Source organism: Cnephaeus nilssonii, assembly GCF_951640355.1.
Source record: "Cnephaeus nilssonii genome assembly, chromosome: 9".
Lineage (NCBI taxonomy): Eukaryota > Metazoa > Chordata > Mammalia > Chiroptera > Vespertilionidae > Cnephaeus > Cnephaeus nilssonii.
In genome coordinates this window covers 21,268,419-21,286,442 of record NC_137080.1, presented here as the reverse complement: position 1 = coordinate 21,286,442, position 18,024 = coordinate 21,268,419, and the positions used below count along the sequence as shown (strand labels likewise).

Below are 18,024 nucleotides of genomic sequence, written 5' to 3'. Positions count from 1 at the left end.
ACTGAAAGTCTTCAGTGAAATAAATCTTATTTTCATTGCTGTATATACAGAATCATGTTTAGATTAAGAAGTATTTTCTCTGGGTGGTGAAAACCCAAAGGACTATTTATTTATTACTGTCTGTTACTCTTTTTGTATTATTTCTACAAAAACTTTAACTTATTCCAAAGATGAAAAATTTAAAAAAATATTTGAAAAGCATTATCCAGCAAAAATACAGGAGCAGAAAGGATATAACTGTATTATTGGCAACTGAGAGAGCAACATAAATTGTAATCTCTTTTGCTGAAACAAAAAATACAATCGTGAATATAAACCTGGATGTTGACACCAGAATAGGGAAAAGGTGAAAATGATGCCCAACTACAAAGGCAAATGATTAGCAGAGAAAAGAAATCTAGATGCAAAATCACCTATCAGAAAATTTCTCATAGACCAACCCAATAATGTCTTGTTTTTGTCATTTATTTTGATGTCCTCTTAGATACAAGGATATGACCCAAGAAACAAACAGTATTGTAACAAGGAATTCTCAGTTCCATTCATGAGGTTTCAATAGAGATCTCTCTGGGGCTTTTGGCAGGGAGCCTTTTATTCCCACAGCACTTTGAAGGATTTCAGATGGAGAACGCTGCCTTTGCGCGTCTTCCAGACAGTGGAGAATGTGTTTGGGAGTAGCAGCTTGAAGTTCATCTTCTGGGGCCTGTGAAAATATCTTCTGCCTTTGTACCTTGGTGAACTAAAAGAAAGAAAATACCTTCAGTCATTGCATTGGTACATGCTACCAGTACTTTTCTCATATTAATAGTAACCTAAACAAGCCAGTTTATAAAACCCCAAAGATATAAGGTAGAGCCTTCATCTTTTAGAAAACAGCACCTCTAAAACAATTATTTTATTTCATCCTTGGCTTGTTTCCAATGGCAACAGAAAGAATGCACTGGGGTGTCATAATAATCCTCCATTAAATCCCTAGTGTTTAAATTTTAATGCTATAATTCAAGAGCTGACAAAAGCCCATTGAGTGCGTCTATGGGGTGGAAAACAGGCGGGCCCATTTTCTCAGGGGTGATGCTATAGCAACATGGAATGAATTTGGGGTCAGGGAACAAGCAGTCTCCATGCTTTGTTTGTATTTCCTGGCTAAAAGTGGAATCCAACATTATAAATTTTATCCAACTAAGTAGTTATTTTGAGCCGCAGGAAGATAATTCCCTTTGTACCCCTGTTTACACTGAAAACAGAGAGAAGGTAACCAAACCAGAACTGGAAGAAAGACATGCCAACTAATATATTGTGAAACGACTCTCGAAGTGACCACTTTAAAAACCCTATAGTCATTTGTCTATGACTTAGCACTTGGAAACCTAACATCTTTCATTTTCATATATTGTGAGACATATAAATAAAGTCTATAATTAAATACACCTTTTTGGATAACCACCCCAACCATAGTATTTTACTTATTGGACACTGACTCTTCTATGCTTGATACCCAACCCTTCTACCCTAGACAAATGATGCTGTAGGACAAGGAGAAGTATTACAATTCTCAAAATGCCTCTTAAAAAGAAGGAGACAAAGAAGTCTGATCATGATCCTTGAATGTGACCCCCTTACAGTCATGCAAGACATGGCAAAGTAGGATGTTGTTGATTACATCTAGTTCTTTATAATGGTACTTTTGTTATAGTGGGAGGATTATTTTTCTACAGAATAAACAAATACACCTGAATCACAATTGCTCATTGTGCAGCAGAAGGCAAAAACAAACAAAAAACCCTACCTAATTCCCAGAAGTTTGTGCTGCCAACTTTTCTTTCCATAGGCATCTGTGTTTTCACTTTGGGTTTTAGTGTTAAACTTTAGCATAATTGAGTCAGTGTCCAATAAGTAAAATCCTACATTGGGGTAGTTATCCAATAAGGTGTATTTTGTTATAGACTTTATTTATATGGCTCACAATAAACAAAAATGAAAGATGTTAGGTTTCCAAGTCATAGATAAATGCATCTATAAACCATGTAGCTCAATAAAACTCAACGTCATTCCTTTTCCAGGTCCTCACTGTCTCATCTCAACAATTAAAAATTCTTGCCCCTCCCAACTTCTAGTACCCACCTCTTCTAATTCATATTAAATATAATTACAATATTAGTCCTCTTCCTAAAATAATAACAAAATTTCTTCCCTATTCAAACATCTTTGATGCATGTAGAATCAAATTCATACTCCTACAGTTTAACTCTGCTATTATAAGTGAGCCAAACTGTCTTAACTTGCTGTTTTATTAATATATCTTGCTTATACTTTCCTCATAGTAAATGTCTTTAATGGACCCTGCCTAGAAATTTCCCCATCATTACTCTGTTCATACTTCAAACTCAGTTTAAATGTCACTTTTTTCCAGAAAGCCTTTCAGAATTACTCCATCTAGAAAATATTTCTTTTTTATTCCTTCTTCTTTTTTAAATTCCTAAGCTCAACATGTAGAGTTGTTATTGGGAACTTCATTTCTTTTAATAAACTATCTATATTCTCCAAAGACAGGGACTATATATTTAATTATTTTCATTTCACTAATTTCACACTAAGAAAGAAATGTTTTTTTAAAAGAAAATATTCTCTAAGCTGCATTGCTTACCTGGTTTGCCTACTGGACACACCAACTATGATATTACCTACAAAAGGAAGCTATGGAATTTAAAATCTTAATAAGTAATATATTATGATAAAGTGCAAGTACCTTAAATGCAAAAATGGTTTAGCATAAACAGAATAATAAAGGATAGATTAGGTTATTCTGCATGAATAAACTCCAATATCTGTTACCCATCCAATAAACATTGGCGAAGAGATTCTGCTCATTATAGTCACCAAGGGATCCAAGCTGTTATAAGCTCCTTCTCTGCACATGTTTACACAATCACTGAGTCAGGAAAAGGGAACCTGGTGAACTATACTACACTGTCCAGAAGTGACATACATCTCTTTTGCTCATACAACGTAAGTCACAGCAAGCCACATGGCTGACCTGACTTCCAGGGAACAGAGAAATGTGACCTTACATGCATTCAGAAATAGAGATACTTTGAAAATGTTTGGAGAATAGCATTAGTGACTATTGTCCCGTATTTTCCCATGAGTTGGAGAAAAACAAAAGCAATGCATTTTAAAATTTATTTAAAATTAGCAAAATACTTGAAATCTAGAAGCTCCCTAAGGTTTACTGACTGATAGTATCTTTCAATAACCTTAGCAAATGGCTTCCCTCTGATGAAATTTTAGATATTTTCCTTTAAGATTAGATTAAAGACAAATATAGTTATTATTATTTCTATTAATAACTACAAACTGCTAGTCCTGGCAAACACAATAAGACATTAAAAAAGAAAATGAGGTCTAAGGTTTGGGAGAGAAGAGAAAAAAATACTTCCATTTCTAAAGGTATGATATCAATTGATGATACTTTTTACCTTTTGATTTTCTTTTGGATTTTCTATCAGAATTATTAATAATTATGAGAAAATTTACCATAAAATTATTTTGAAAATTAAAAGCAGAACATCAGTAACCTGTGGCAGAATAGAAAATGAATTCACCTTTGTGTAATTTAAGTCTTAGAAGAAGAGAGAGTAGGAAGCAGAAAAATTATCTGAGAAAATATTGGTTGGAAAATTTCAAAACATTATAAAAAATCCATCCATATTTAACAAACACCAAGTAGAGGCGGGGGATACCCTAGACACATTAAATTGAACCAAGTTTTTATGTTTTGTTTAACTGAAAGCCAAATTTAAAAAGAACATAAAAAAGCAAGAAGAAAATCACACAGTAAATACAGGGATCAACAATAAAGAGGCTGTCTTCTCATCAGAAACAATGAAAATGAGAAGACAATGGAACAATATATTTAAGCTGATTAAAGAAAAATATAAAACATATTAAACTAGAAAAGTATTGATCAGCATATATGCCCTACAATAAATGCTAGAGGAATTTGGTGGGTTGTTATTTTTTTTTTGGCTAAAGGAAAATGATACCATTTGAAAATCCTACCTAATAATAGACAAATATGCAAATTGACCATACCTCCGCCACGGCCACCACCCAATCAGAGCGAGTATGCAAATTAACCCAACCAAGATGGCTACAGCCACAGAGAGCAAGGTTTCCTAGGTAACAGAGGAAGCCAAGCTTTCCGCCTACCCTTGCCAGGCCTAAGCCTCCACTCAAGCTACAAACTTTCAATTATAAAAGGTAAATAAATTCAAACAGAAATGGCGGCAGAATGGAGCTTGAGAGAGCAGGCCAGGGTTGTCCCCGGCAACAGGGGAAGCAAAGCTTTCCGCACATCCTGGCCGCGCCCACCCGCTTAAGCTACAAAGTTTCAATTATAACCCCAACACAAATGGCTGCCGGCCTCGGAGGGAGCTCCAGGCTTGGCTCCGCTCCAGGCTACAAAGTTTCAATTGTAGAAGGAAAATAAATTCCAGATACCAGGGCCTCCCCTTGGGTTGCCAGGGGGCGTGGCCGGCCTGCAAACCACCACAGGCCCCTCGCTCAGGCCGCCTCATGCCCCAAGGGAACTCCACCCTGATCAGGGACACCCTTCAGGGCAAACCAGCTGGCCCCCACCCGTGCACCAGGCCTCTATCCTATCTAATAAAAGAGTAATATGCAGATTGATCATCACTGCTACACACAATATAGCTGCCCCCATGTGGTCAAAGATCCTGCCCCCATGTGGACACAAGAGGGCCACCACAAGATGGCCAGCAGGAGAGGGCAGTTGGGAGGCACCCGGCCTGCAAGGGAGGGCAGTTAGAGGTGATCAACCCTGCAGGAGAGTGACCAGGCTGGCAGAGGAGGGAAGTTGGGGGCAAACAGGCAGCGGAGTGGTTAGGGGGTGATCAGGCTGGCAGGCAGAAGCGGTTAGGGGCAATCAGGAAGGCAGGCAGGCAAGCAGTTGGGAGCCAGCAGTCCTGAATTGTGAGAGGGATGTCCGACCGCCCGTTTAGGCCCGATCACTGGGATCGGGCCTAAACGGGCAGTCGGACATCCCTCGAGGAGTCCCAGATTAGAGAGGGTACAGGCTGGGCTGAGGGACAACCCCCCTCCATGCACGAATTTCGTGCACCGGGCCTCTAGTTTGATTATATAAGAAAGAAATATTAAATATTGTTATAAATTTTATGAAAATAAATTAGATGAAAGGGATACTTTTTTGAGAAAAATAACAGACAAAATGAAAGAAAAAATAGAATAGTACTATTAAGTAAATACAATTGATAAATAAAAAGGTAGTCAAAAGCTTACAGTTTTAAAATAAATAAATTCTGGGGATATGATATACAGCAATGGTGACTATAGTTAACAATACTATAGTGTGTACTTGAAAGTTGCTAAGAGAGTAGATCTTAAAAATTCTCATCATACATACACAAAAATTGCAACCATGCATGGTGATGAATATTAACTAGACTATTGTGGTGATCATTTTGCAATATATACATAAAATCTAGTCATTATGCTTTACACTCAACACTAATATAATGCTATATGTCAATTATGTCTTAATAAAAAAATACCTTCCCTCAAGGAAATGCTTGAAATCCAGATGGTTTCACTGGTAATTTTTACCAAGAATTTAAAGAAGAAAATATACCAATTATACTCATTCTCTTTAGATTTGTTTTCAATAGGAATGTGCATTTAAGGGAATATTCTGAGTTTACTTGTTGAATGGGGATATTGAGATCTTAGTTCTGGCCAATAAAGAATTTGATTATAATTTCAATTAGGCTATAGAATTGTTGACTGTATTCATTTGTTGTTCAGTTGGCATTTGAATCGACCCTTCACTTCAGCCAATTTCTCTCCTGCTATAGGCTGATGTACAAGAATAGAAATGAAAAACATAAAAACCTGGCACTGCTACTGGACAAACAAATCAAAGTTAGAGTCTTCTTAAAGATGATTAATATCAACATCACTATAAACAAAGTCAGTGTGTTTTATAGAAGAAAGAAAAGGAGCATTGGTATATTTGATACTAGATCAAGGTGGGTTTTGCATTTCATAAACAAATGCTTCAGGCCAAATATTTGGTGAGCTAAAACTAATTGTAATTCATTTCAATCTTTTTATCACAGAATACTTGTTTCAGGTATAAAAAAAAAAAGGAGCATCTTTTATGTACTTTTCTTTTTAGTTCCATCAATTGCTATTCTGGCTTTTAGCAGAAAACTTTCCCAAACATGAAAGAGAATAGGCAAAAGTGAGGAGAATAATGAATAGTGTGTATCTGTGAACAGATACTCAGAAGACAAGCTTTCAAGGAAGGAGGAAAGTTCTGGTGGGCTTAAGCAGCATACTTGGACTAAATCTTCAAGTGCATGGACTGCAGTGTATGTATTAGTTGCAAGTCAAGTTCCCCAGAAAGTTGACTCCAATTTGGAACTTATATACAGAAAGTTTTTGGGGAATTGCTGTCAGGATCAACAAAGTGTCACCCTAATCCTATGTAATAAAAGGGTAATATGCAAAGTGACCCTAAGGGCGGAACAACCAAGAACGACCGGTCGCTATGACATGCACTGATCAGCAGGGGGCAGATGCTCAATGCAGGAGCTGCCCTCTGGTGGTCAGTGCACTTCCACAGCGGGAGTGCAGCTGAACCAGAAGCTGGCTCATGACTTGCCTGCACAGCAGCAGTGGCAGGAGACTCTCCTGCCTCCACAGCAGTGCTAAGGATGTCCGACTAATGGCTTAAGCCCGCTCCCCACGGGGGGCCATTAGTTGGACATCTCCTCCACCCCCCCACCCAGAGCTCCTGGGCTGCCAGAGGGATGTCTGACTGCCAGCTTAGGCCCGTTCCCCCAGGGAGTGGGCCTAAGCCGTCAGTCGAACATTCCCTGAGGGTCCTGGACTGCAAGAGGGCGCGGCTGGGCTGATGGAATCCCCCCTCCCCAGTGCACAAATTTTCATGCACCGGGCCTCTAGTAAACTCAATAAAAAGGAAAACAAGAAAAGAAAAAGAAGCAGAACCCCCCTATGGATCATTTTACTTCCATCCCTTGGTTCCTTGCACCATGTATCCTAATTCATGGGGCACAGTGCCATATTATGGCCATTAATGTGAGTATATGTTGCTTCCTGGAAGATGATTCCTTATCCTTAAAGGGTATTCTTTTCGAGTTGTGCCTTACCTATGTCATCTATAAGCTATTCTATTGCTTTTCAATGCCAGCTGCTTTTGGATGCTGTGGTACTTGACAGAACTAGTGGGTCGCATGATCATGGACCCACTGCTGTATCTCCTTTGCTGTAAAGCGAGTCTCTTAGTCCAGGGTTTCTGAACAGTGGCATATTGACATTTTGGATAAGCTATGTTTGTATGGGAACACTGCAGAATGTTTAACAGCAGCCCTGGCTTCTAGCCACTAGATGTCAGTAGCATCCTCCCAGTTGTAACAACCAAATTTATCTACAGAGGTTGCCAAATGTCCCTTGGAGGGTGGGTGGGTAGTGTGGGGAGGAATTTCCCCTGGTTGAGAAAAACTCCCTTAGTCTAATGCAATGTTATATGGGATCCCGTGTGGGTGGATTCAACTTCCTGTAATCCCACGGATAATGGTGCTATCTGAGGTTCTTCAGATAAGAAAGGCAAATTCATACCTAGAATAGGTATAGGTTCAAAAACTGTTAATTCCAAATGTATTTATTGCTGCTTTTTCCGGGATGGAAGGGTTCCAATGTATTCAACTTGCCACCAGGTGGCTGGTTGGCCTTTTGAAGGGATAGTGCTATATCTGAGAATTATAATTGGTCTCGCTTGTTGACTGCTGGTCATTCAGCAGTGGCACAAATTATAGTAGCCTTAGTCACCAGGAGCTCATGTGGTTGGGCCCATGCATAACCTCCATCCCTGAAACCATGGTTACTCTGTTCATTGTTCCCAGTGTTCAAGCCCTCAGGTCTCTGATGACAGAGATAGCTGATGCACTGGCTGATGTGTTGTCCATGATTACTTGGTTGTTTAATGCCTGTTCCAGAGTAGAAGCTATCTGGTGGCCGTTAATATGCCATACAGAGATCTTCACACTTTGTGCCGACTCCCATAAGTCCATCCACATAGCAAGACCTTCTTTCCCTGATTCTCCCATCTTTCACCTTCCTAACTATTTGTTACCCAGGAATTTGCATATATTTAAATCTTGGGTCATTCTCTTTCCATCAAAAGATAATGGTCATATCTGCTAAATATGCCACAAGAAGACCAACAGGGCCAGAGAGCCTTACAGAATCAGAAAGGACTCTATTGTCATGCATACTATCTCACTTTACCACCATTTCAACTCTGTGATGTAAATTTGACAGGTATTTTAATTTCCACTTACAAAATAAGGACTTAGACACATTATTTGGAGAGGTTTCACAGTTCATTCATGGCAGAAACAGTATGAAAACACTCCCCGATTCTCTCATATGTTTATTGAAAAGAGCAGGCTCTCCTCCCTCACCTTGTACTAGCAGCCCATTGAGGTACATAGCCAGCAAAATTGTTCCGACTTTGTAGTTAAAATGCCTGAGAGAATTTTAAAGTGGGTGATTAGGTTTTGCTGTTCTATGACTTAATTTAAAAAGAGGAATGAAAGAAGTTGTTTAGAGAATGGGATGCAAGCCTTTAATGGCATATTTGTTGAAAATATTGTAGAATTACCACTGAGTTGCTTATTGAAATAAAATAAATTTCTTTAAATAAATAAAGATAATGGTCAATTGTGCCACCTGGACTCTGCTTATTGGGAAGATTTCCCCTACCACCGTGTTTCAAGGTCACCATGAAGAGCAGCAGTAGGGAAGTCCAGTCTGTTTTCAGCTTGCACACACGTACTGAGCTGAAGGTTTATAAATCAGCTTCGCTCTTTTCCTCCTCTGACAGCTGTTACGAGGCATGCCTTATACAGCACAGATAAATGCTGATAAGAGGTCTTTTTTTAAAATATATTTTATTGATTTTTTACAGAGAGGAAGGGAGAGGGATAGAGAGTTAGAAACATCGATGAGAGAGAAACATCGATCAGCTGCCTCCTGCACACGCCCACTGGGGATGTGCCCGCAACCAAGGTACATGCCCTTGACCGGAATCGAACCTGGGACCTTTCAGTCCGCAGGCCGACGCTCTATCCACTGAGCCAAACCGGTTTCGGCTTGATAAGAGGTCTTGCTTGGTACAACGGTGGTGGATGAAATGGAAGGCCGGGCCTCCCAATTGTGCTGCTTACGTGGGCCTTCTGATGCTGCTTATGCCTAATCTTGGATGCATCATGTTCATTTTAAGACTTGGTGAGTCTGATAAAGTGTATAATTTGACCTCGTTGACTCTTATTTCTTCATCTCTAAAGTAAGAGGTCAAATGAAATAAACTATACCTTCTCTTCCAATTCTAGAATTTTATGAGAGGAAGAATAATTTTGTATTTTGAATGATGATAGATGTTGGCAGCTACAATACCTTTGCTTTATGACCATGGGTCCATTACATGGTCTTACCTATGAAAACCGCAAATGCCCCTTTTTTAATGACCATCCTGACCAATTAAATCATCATCACTGTGAGAAGACCAATGTTTCCAAAGCCAATAAAAATCCTCTGTGCCCACAATGGCAATATTGTTTCAAGTATTCACCACCGAGTTTCTTGTACCAACTTGTACAATCATCTATACACTGAATTTATAGTAAATGCTATATTTAGAATTATAGAATACATGATTTCTGTTAGAGACACCTTAAATGTGAACTACCTGAGCCCACAAGCCACATATAACCTAATTTTAAAAAATTTCTTTATTGATTAAGGTATTACATATGTGTCCTTATTCCCACATTACTCCCCAAAACCCCCCATTCATGCCCTTACGCCCCTGTTGTCTTTGTCCATTGATTAGGCTTATATGCATGCATATAAGTCCTTTGGTTGATCTCTCCCCCTTACCCACACCGTCCCCTACCTTCCCTGAGGTTTGACGTTCTGATTGATGTTTCTCTGTCTCTGGATCTGTTTTTGTTCATCAGTTTATGTTGTTCATTATCTTTCTAATAAAATAATAATATGCAAATTAACCATTACTCTGTTACACCCACAAGTCATGCCCACCAGCCAATCAGGAGTGAGTATGCAAATTAACCCAACCAAGATGGCTGCGGCCACGGAGCGAGCAGAAGGCTTGGGTTTCCCTGGCAATGGAGGATGCCAAGCTTCCTGCATACCCTGGCTGGCCATGGACTCCACTCAAGGCTACAAAGTTTCAATTATAGAAGATAAATAAATCCCAGATACCAGGGCCTCCACTTGGGTCACCGGGGAGGGCATGGCCAGCCTTCAAACCACCACAGGCCCCTCGCCCATGCCACCCCACGCTCCAAGGGAACCCCCACCCTGATCCGGGGACACCCTTCAGGGCAAACCAGCTGGCTCCCACCCATGCACCAGGCCTCTATCCTATCTAATAAAAGAGTAATATGCAAATTGACTGTCACTCCAACACACAAGATGGCTGTCCCCATGTGGTCAAAGATGGCCACCACAAGATGGCCAGCAGGGGGGGGTGCAGTTGGGAGGGACCAGGCCTGCAAGGGAGGGCAGTTGTGGGCAATCAGGCCAGCAGGGGAGGGCATTTGTGGGCAATCAGGCCAGCAGGGGAGGGCAATTGGGAGGGACCAGGCCTGCAAGGGAGGACAGTTGGGAGTGATCAAGCCTTCAGGGCAGGGCAGTTAGGGGTGACCAGGCTGGCAGAGGAGGGAAGGGCAGTTGGGGGGGACCCAGGCCTGCAGGGGAGAGCAGTTGGGGGGGACCAGACCTGCAGGGTAGGGCAGTTAGGGGTGACCAGGCCTGCAGGGGAAGGCAGTTATATGGCAAACAGGCTGGCAGGGGAGCAATTAGGCATCAATCAGGCTGGCAGGGGAGTGGTTAGGGGGTGATCAGGCTGGCAAGCAGAAGTGGTTGGGGGCAATCAGGAAGGCAGGCAGGCAAGCAGTTGGGAGCCAGCAGTCCTGGATTGTGAGAGGGACATCTGACTGCCAGTTTAGGCCCGATCCCGGTAGGGGTCCCAGATTGGAGAGGGTACAGGCTTGGCTGAGGGACACCTCCCCTCCCCCATGCACGAATTTTGTGCCCCGGGCCTCTAGTATTCCATAAATGAGTGAGATCATGTGATATTTATCTTTCTCTGCCTGGCTTATTTCACTTAAGTATAATGCTCTCCAGCTCCATCCATGTTGTTGTAAATGGTAAGAACTCCTTCATTTTTACCGCAGCGTAGTATTCCATTGTGTAGATGTACCATAGTTTTCTAATCCACTCATCTGCTGATGGGCACTTAGGCTGTTTCCAAATCTTAGCTATGGTGAATTGTGCTGCTATGAACATAGGGGTGCATATATCCTTTCTGATTGGTGTTTCTAGTTTCTTGGGATATGTTCCTAGAAGTGGGATCACTGGGTCAAATGGGAGCTCCATTTTTAGTTTTTTGAGGAAACTCCATACTGTTCTCCACAGTGGCTGCACCAGTCTGCATTCCCACCAGCAGTGCACGAGGGTTCCTTTTTCTCCGCATCCTCGCCAGCACTTGTCATTTGTTGATTTGTTGATGATAGCCATTCTGACAGGTGTGAGATGGTACCGCATTGTTGTTTTGATTTGCATCTCTCAGATGATTAGTGACTTTGAGCAGGTTTTCATATATCTCTTGGCCTTCCTTCTGTCTTCTTTCAAAAAGTATCTTTTTAGGTCCTTTGCCCATTTTTTGATTGGGTTGTTTATCTTCCTTTTGTTAAATTGTATGAGTTCCCTGTAAATGTTGGAGATTAAACCCTTATCAAAGATAACATTGGCAAATATGTTCTCCCATGCAGTGGGCTTTCTTGTTGTTTTGTTGATGGTTTCCTTTGCTGTGCAAAAGCTTTTTATTTTGATGTAGTCCCATTTGTTTATTTTCTTTTTAGTTTCCATTGCCCTAGCAGCAGTATCAGTGAAGAAATTGCTTCGGCATATGTCTGAGATTTCGCTGTCTGTGGATTCCTCTAGTATTTTTATGGTTTTCCATCGTATGTTTAAGTCCTTGATCCATTTTGAGTTTATTTTTGTGTATGGTGTAAGTTGGTGGCCTAGTTTCACTTTTTTGCATGTATCTGTCCAATTTTCCCAACACCATTTATGGAAGAGACTGTCTTGACTCCATTGTATGTTCATGCCTCCTTTGTCAAATATTAATTGAGCATAGTGGTTTGGGTTGATTTCTGGGTTCTCTATTCTATTCTATTGATATTTATGTCTATTCTTGTGCCAATACCAGGCAGTTTTGAGAACAGTGGCTTTGCAATACAGCTTGACATCTGGTATTAAGATCCCACCTACTTTGTTCTTCTTTCTCAGGATTGCTGCAGCTATTCGGGGTCTTTTTTTATTCCAGATGAATTTTTGGAAAGTTTGTTCTAGATCTGTGAAATATGCCGTTGGTATTTTAATGGGAAGTGCATTGAATTTATAGATTGCTTTGGATAGTAGGGACATTTTTATGATGTTGATTCTACCAATCCATGAACACGGTATGTTCTTCCATCTATTTATGTCTTCCTCTTCCTCTCACATGTGGCTCGTGAGCCACAGTTTGCTGCTCTGTTGACTAATGAGTTTGCCGACCACTGCTCTATCTCTTTTTACAGTGTCCTATAGTTTTCCGTGTATAGATCTTTTACCTCCTTAGTTAAGTTTATTCCTAGGTATCTCAATTTTTTTGGTGCAATGGTAAATGGGATTGCTTTTTTAGTCTCTCTTTCTGTAAGTTCATTATTGGTGTACAGAAATGCCATAGATTTCTTGACGTTAATTTTGTATCCTGCTACATTGCCAAATTCATTTATTAAGTCTATTAGTTTTTTGATGGAGTCTTTCGGGTTTTTTATGTACAATATCATGTCATCTGCAAATAAGGACAGTTTTACTTCTTCTTTTCCAATTTGGATGCCTTTTATTTCTTCTTCTTGTCTGATTGCAATGGCTAGTACTTCCAGCACTATGTCGAACAGGAGTGGTGAGAGTGGGCATCCCTGTCTTGTTCCTGTTCTTAGGGTAAGGTGACCAGATGTCCTGCTTTTGGCGGGACAGTCCTGATTTTTAACAATTTGTCCCGCGTTCCGTGGCGTTTTAAAAAAGTCCTGATTTTTGGAAAGAATGCACGACAAGCTAGGGAACGGTGGGAGAACGGGAAGGGAATATACGGTTTTCGGCGGCCATGTGGCTATTTAGCCAGGATATGAGTTTTATATTATTTTTGTTAATTTTATAATGTTAAACTTTAATAATAACAAATAATTGTTGAGAACTGATTATCGAGAACTGCTTATCAAAGTTCGCATTGTTGATCAGTTGTTAGAATTCGACCACCATTGTTTGGATTTAATGAACAATGGCATTTTTTGGGATTGGCAACGACGAAAACATTTTGTAACTGTCTCTCAGACGATACACATCGTATTGTGTGCTAGTAAGCTAGTTAAACAAGTGATGTTATTACAAATCAGCTATTCAGATAATTTAGGTAAGTAATTTATTTATTTCATAAATACATAAATTGTCTTGAATTTAGCAGACAGTACTCGTATTATTTATATTTTATAGTGGTGGCAAAAAGTGTAGCGCCGGCCTTGAAAGTGACATGACTTACGTTACGGCAAATTCATGACCTTTTAAACAACGACAGCAATCTACTAAAAAAAATTCACTCAAATGAGAAATATGCCAAAGAATAAAATAATACTATACATAATTTTTTATTTATTATATTTGTAAATTGTACTTATGTTGAAATTTTAAAAAGTATATTACAATACTATTTTTGCATTCTATGAAAATTTTTGTTGCTCCATATAGACCAAATTTTTAATCAAGAACACACACCCCCCGCCCCCACCCGCACCGGTCAGTGGTGTCCCGCTTTACCAATGTTAAAATCTGGTCACCTTATCTTAGGGGAAATGGTTTTAGTTTTTGCCCATTGAGTATGATGTTGGCTGTGGGTTTGTCATATATGGCTTTTATTATGTTGAGGTATGATCCTTCTATTTCCACCTTGCTGAGAGTTTTTATCAAGAAAGGGTGTTGGATTTTTTCAAATGCTTTTTCTGCATCAATTGATATGATTATGTGATTTTTATCTCTCAATTTGTTTATGTGATGTATCACATTTATTGATTTGCGAATACTGTACCATCCTTGCATCCCTGGGATAAATCCTACTTGGTCATGGTGTATGATCTTTCTGATGTACTGCTGGATCCTATTTGCTAGAATTTTGTTTAGGATTTTGGCATCTATGTTCATGAGGGATATTGGCCTGTAATTCTCTTTCATTGTGTTGTCTTTTTCTGGTTTTGGTATTAGGGTGATGCTGGCTTCATAGAAGGAGCTTGGAAGTCAAATATAACCTAATTTGTCAGAGGGAAACAGGTACATTGGCCCGCTTGGAGCCCTTGTGGTCTTGAATACTTTGTTGCACTTTAGTCAGGTCTGCAAGAAAGGAGAAGATTCAAGAATGGATTCACTAAACAATTAGTGACAGCCAATTGAGTAAGTCAGACATATTCTGAGATAGGGGACTGTGGGGCATGAGGATTGCTGCCTAATTTATTTGCAATAGGAAAATTCTTTTAATGTTAACTAAATGCACTAATATTTGTATTAGTCAGGGTTCTCCGGAGAAACAGAACGAATAGGATGTGCATGTGCATGTGTGTGTGCGCGCACGTGTGTGTGTGTGTGTGTGTGTGTGTGTGTGTGTGTGTGTGTGTAAAGAGATTTATTTTTATGTTAAGGAATTGGCACATGTGATTATGGAGGCTGTGAAAGCCAAAATCAGCAATTGAAGGGAAAGACTATTATTTTTCATGCATATATCTAATTGACTCTGACTTAAGAAACAACAAAATAAAAAGACTGAACAGCCGAAACTGGTTTGGCTCAGTGGATAGAGCGTCGGCCTGCGGACTCAAGGGTCCCAGGTTCGATTCCGGTCAAGGGCATGTACCTTGGTTGCGGGCACATCCCCAGTAGGGGGTGTGCAAGAGGCAGCTGATCGATGTTTCTCTCTCATCGATGTTTCTAACTCTCTATCCCTCTCTCTTCCTCTCTGTAAAAAATCAATAAAATATATTTTTAAAAAAAGACTGAACAATTTTTTGTATTCTCAGCCTTCATTCCAATTTAACTGGAATAGCACCCCAGTTTGAAGATGGATGCTTCCTAATGGATCAAGTGGTGAGTTCATTACCCAAGCTAGGTCAATCAGTTACATGTAATACAGATGTTAAAAACTTTAGTAAGATACAATACAGCAACAATATTTTTCCACCTAAAATTTTACTCATTAGCCTCATACTAAAATATAAACTCTATAATCATCTTGGGGAAAAAACCCTTATGAACCTATAAGTGATGCCCATGGCCTTTCAGACTATCCATGGGTATTCATCTGAAGATGTCCAGGTTTCCATATGGCAACTATGATCACAATTCCATATAGGTTCCAGTATCCATAAGGATGTTTATTGCTTAAAAATTACTTTCTCCTTGAAAAAATTCAACCACACTGGTCAAGACAAATGTCCTCTTAAAACAGTGAAGGCAACTGGTCTGCCTGAAATGGCACAGGCTGGAATTCCACAGACAAACCACTGTCAGAACTCTCCACTGGATAATTTAAACAGATAGGTTGTTCATGAGACTTGTGTATAATTTGCACTATGTTACAGGGGAAAGTTTGTGGTCTCCTGTAGACTATTTTATAACATTTTTCAAAAAAACTTCTAAGAAATCATATCCACAGAAGGTATTACTTGAAGGTACCAGAAGGCTTAAGCCTTTGATTAGAGGGAAAAAATATTTCTGTTGAAGGAGAGTAAGGAACAGAAAAATATGCAACTTTTAATGGATTAAAGGCACATCCTACAGTTCATATTGAAAACTGGATTACAGTAGTTGAAAATCAGAACCAGTGTGTACATTAGAGTTAAAAGTTCTAGAAATGTTCATGGTTTTGTTTTAGAACTAAGTTGACTGAATGTAATGGTATAACCGAGTTGGGCTGAGAGAAAATAAACTCAGTTATCTGGTAACTAATTTCACATAAGGTATTTGCTATGATGAATTAATGCCCACCACAGCCTGAGGATTTAAAGCAATATTCAGCAGATATTGTGCCTTTGCATGAGAGAACTTAACACATAGGAACCCAGAAAAGCAATGGGTTCCTAACTCACCTTTGCTTTCATTGTTCTGCCGGTACCACAAATTGGTGCTTATCTTCCATGTCAACCTGACTCCTGACAGATCCAGCCATTTCTGAGTCATCAAGGCATATGCCTCCATCTGCAATCTCACTTCAAAGAGAAAGTTGTGACTTGTGACATCTGTAAATACAAATATATTCCTAAATAGCTATCTGGTTTCCTATATAAGGGAAAGGGATAAAAATACATGTTCTATGAATCACCAGGATAACACATGAAATGAGATATAGTCTCCAGATAATGGTATTTTTTGGACCATAAAGATTCTGGTACAAAGTTCTCATTACTAAGTGGCAAAGAACATATTTAGAACTTAGGTCCCTGGAAACTCGTTCTACCTTAATATATTATCCCTTTAAATCTAAATATATAAATCAACGATAGATAAATAAAATCACAAAAAATGCCCATACTCATTAAGTTTAGAAAAGTGGCAAAATCTTTTTTATCCCATAGTCTCTAAACAAAATATATAATGACTATCCAACAGTTTGATGGTGTGTTTTACCTGATTTATTTTTCTACTCTAGCTTTAAAATAAATAATAGCTATACTAATATGGCATCATATAATTTTAAATACTATTTTTCCATTTAATTTTACAATAAACACATACCATAGTTTCAAACTTTTGTAAATATGCCTGGGTAGTATTTCATTGATTTGGATGTTCCATAGTTGAGAAAATGGTTTCTATTTTTGGTCTAATTTTGGAGTGAAGTCCTTCAGACTTAAATATTTTGCACTGATGCCTGAAAACAAAATCATTTTGACTTGCATCTCTGTGGCTTTAGGAGTGCAATGCTCATTCTAGTTAAACTCAATCTTTCTCAAGAAGAATCTTGAGAAGAAAACCTCAATGGCAAAGTGTGAACAAGCAAAAGAATTGCCAATAATGGGAAAGAGCTATTCCTATGATGTTTCAATTATCAGAGCCAGGGAATAAGTCTTGGATATTTTAGGATTGGTTTGTCCAGATATCAAATTTGAGGAAGTTTTCAGGTTCACATTTTTTTCCTGGATTAGCCTGTCTTTGACTCTTTATCCTTATATAGAAATGGCTGGACTGGTCACATTTTAAAAAGAAATGGAGAAAAGATTTTCCAGGCCAAATCAAATTTTATGTTTCTGTTTCTCCCAAATTATTTTCAGATGCAAGCAAAAGCAAACCACTCAGAAAACTGCACACTGCAATGAAGTTGGAATGCAAGTCTTCATCTGAAGGGAGGGAACAAATTTTGGATTATTCAACCACAAAATATGTGAACCACAAACAAGTGTAAATAACAGGTAGACACAACACACACACACACACACACACACACACACACACACACACACACGTGGCTGCGCGCACACACACACACAAACACACACACATACACACAGACACAGGTCTGCCCTTTCCCCAGGAATTTTCATTAATGTAGTTTTTTTAAAAAGCTTATTAACATCCCAGTAAAAGTATATAAAAATTTCATGTCTCTTTCTATGTTTCAATGTTTGGCTTTGCAAATATTGTGAATATTCTAAATAAAATAAAAAGACCTTAAAATATAAGAAATAAAATCGTGGATGTAAGTTTTTAATGATCAGGCCATACATAGCCAATTAAAGTTGAAAATAAATTACTGTGCCTCAACGCTTCTTCTAAGACCCAGTCCCAAAATCT

The 18,024-nt window shown here is 39.1% G+C and overlaps 1 long non-coding RNA gene across 5 annotated transcripts in view; it reads right to left on the bottom strand.

The window, feature by feature from the left end:
- Positions 1-576: 576 nt before the first annotated feature.
- LOC307104881 overlaps positions 577-18,024 on the bottom strand; it is a 166,175-nt gene continuing 148,727 nt past the window's right edge. For 3 of the 5 annotated variants that reach the window (XR_013813943.1, XR_013813946.1, XR_013813947.1), the window contains exons 6-7: positions 16,323-16,472; positions 577-739 (exon numbers count right to left, since the gene is read on the bottom strand). This is a non-coding gene — a long non-coding RNA (uncharacterized lncRNA). Of the gene's footprint in view, positions 740-14,027; positions 14,575-16,322; positions 16,473-18,024 lie in introns of those variants that run through there. The other 2 variants (XR_013813944.1, XR_013813945.1) reach the window with 2 other exon arrangements.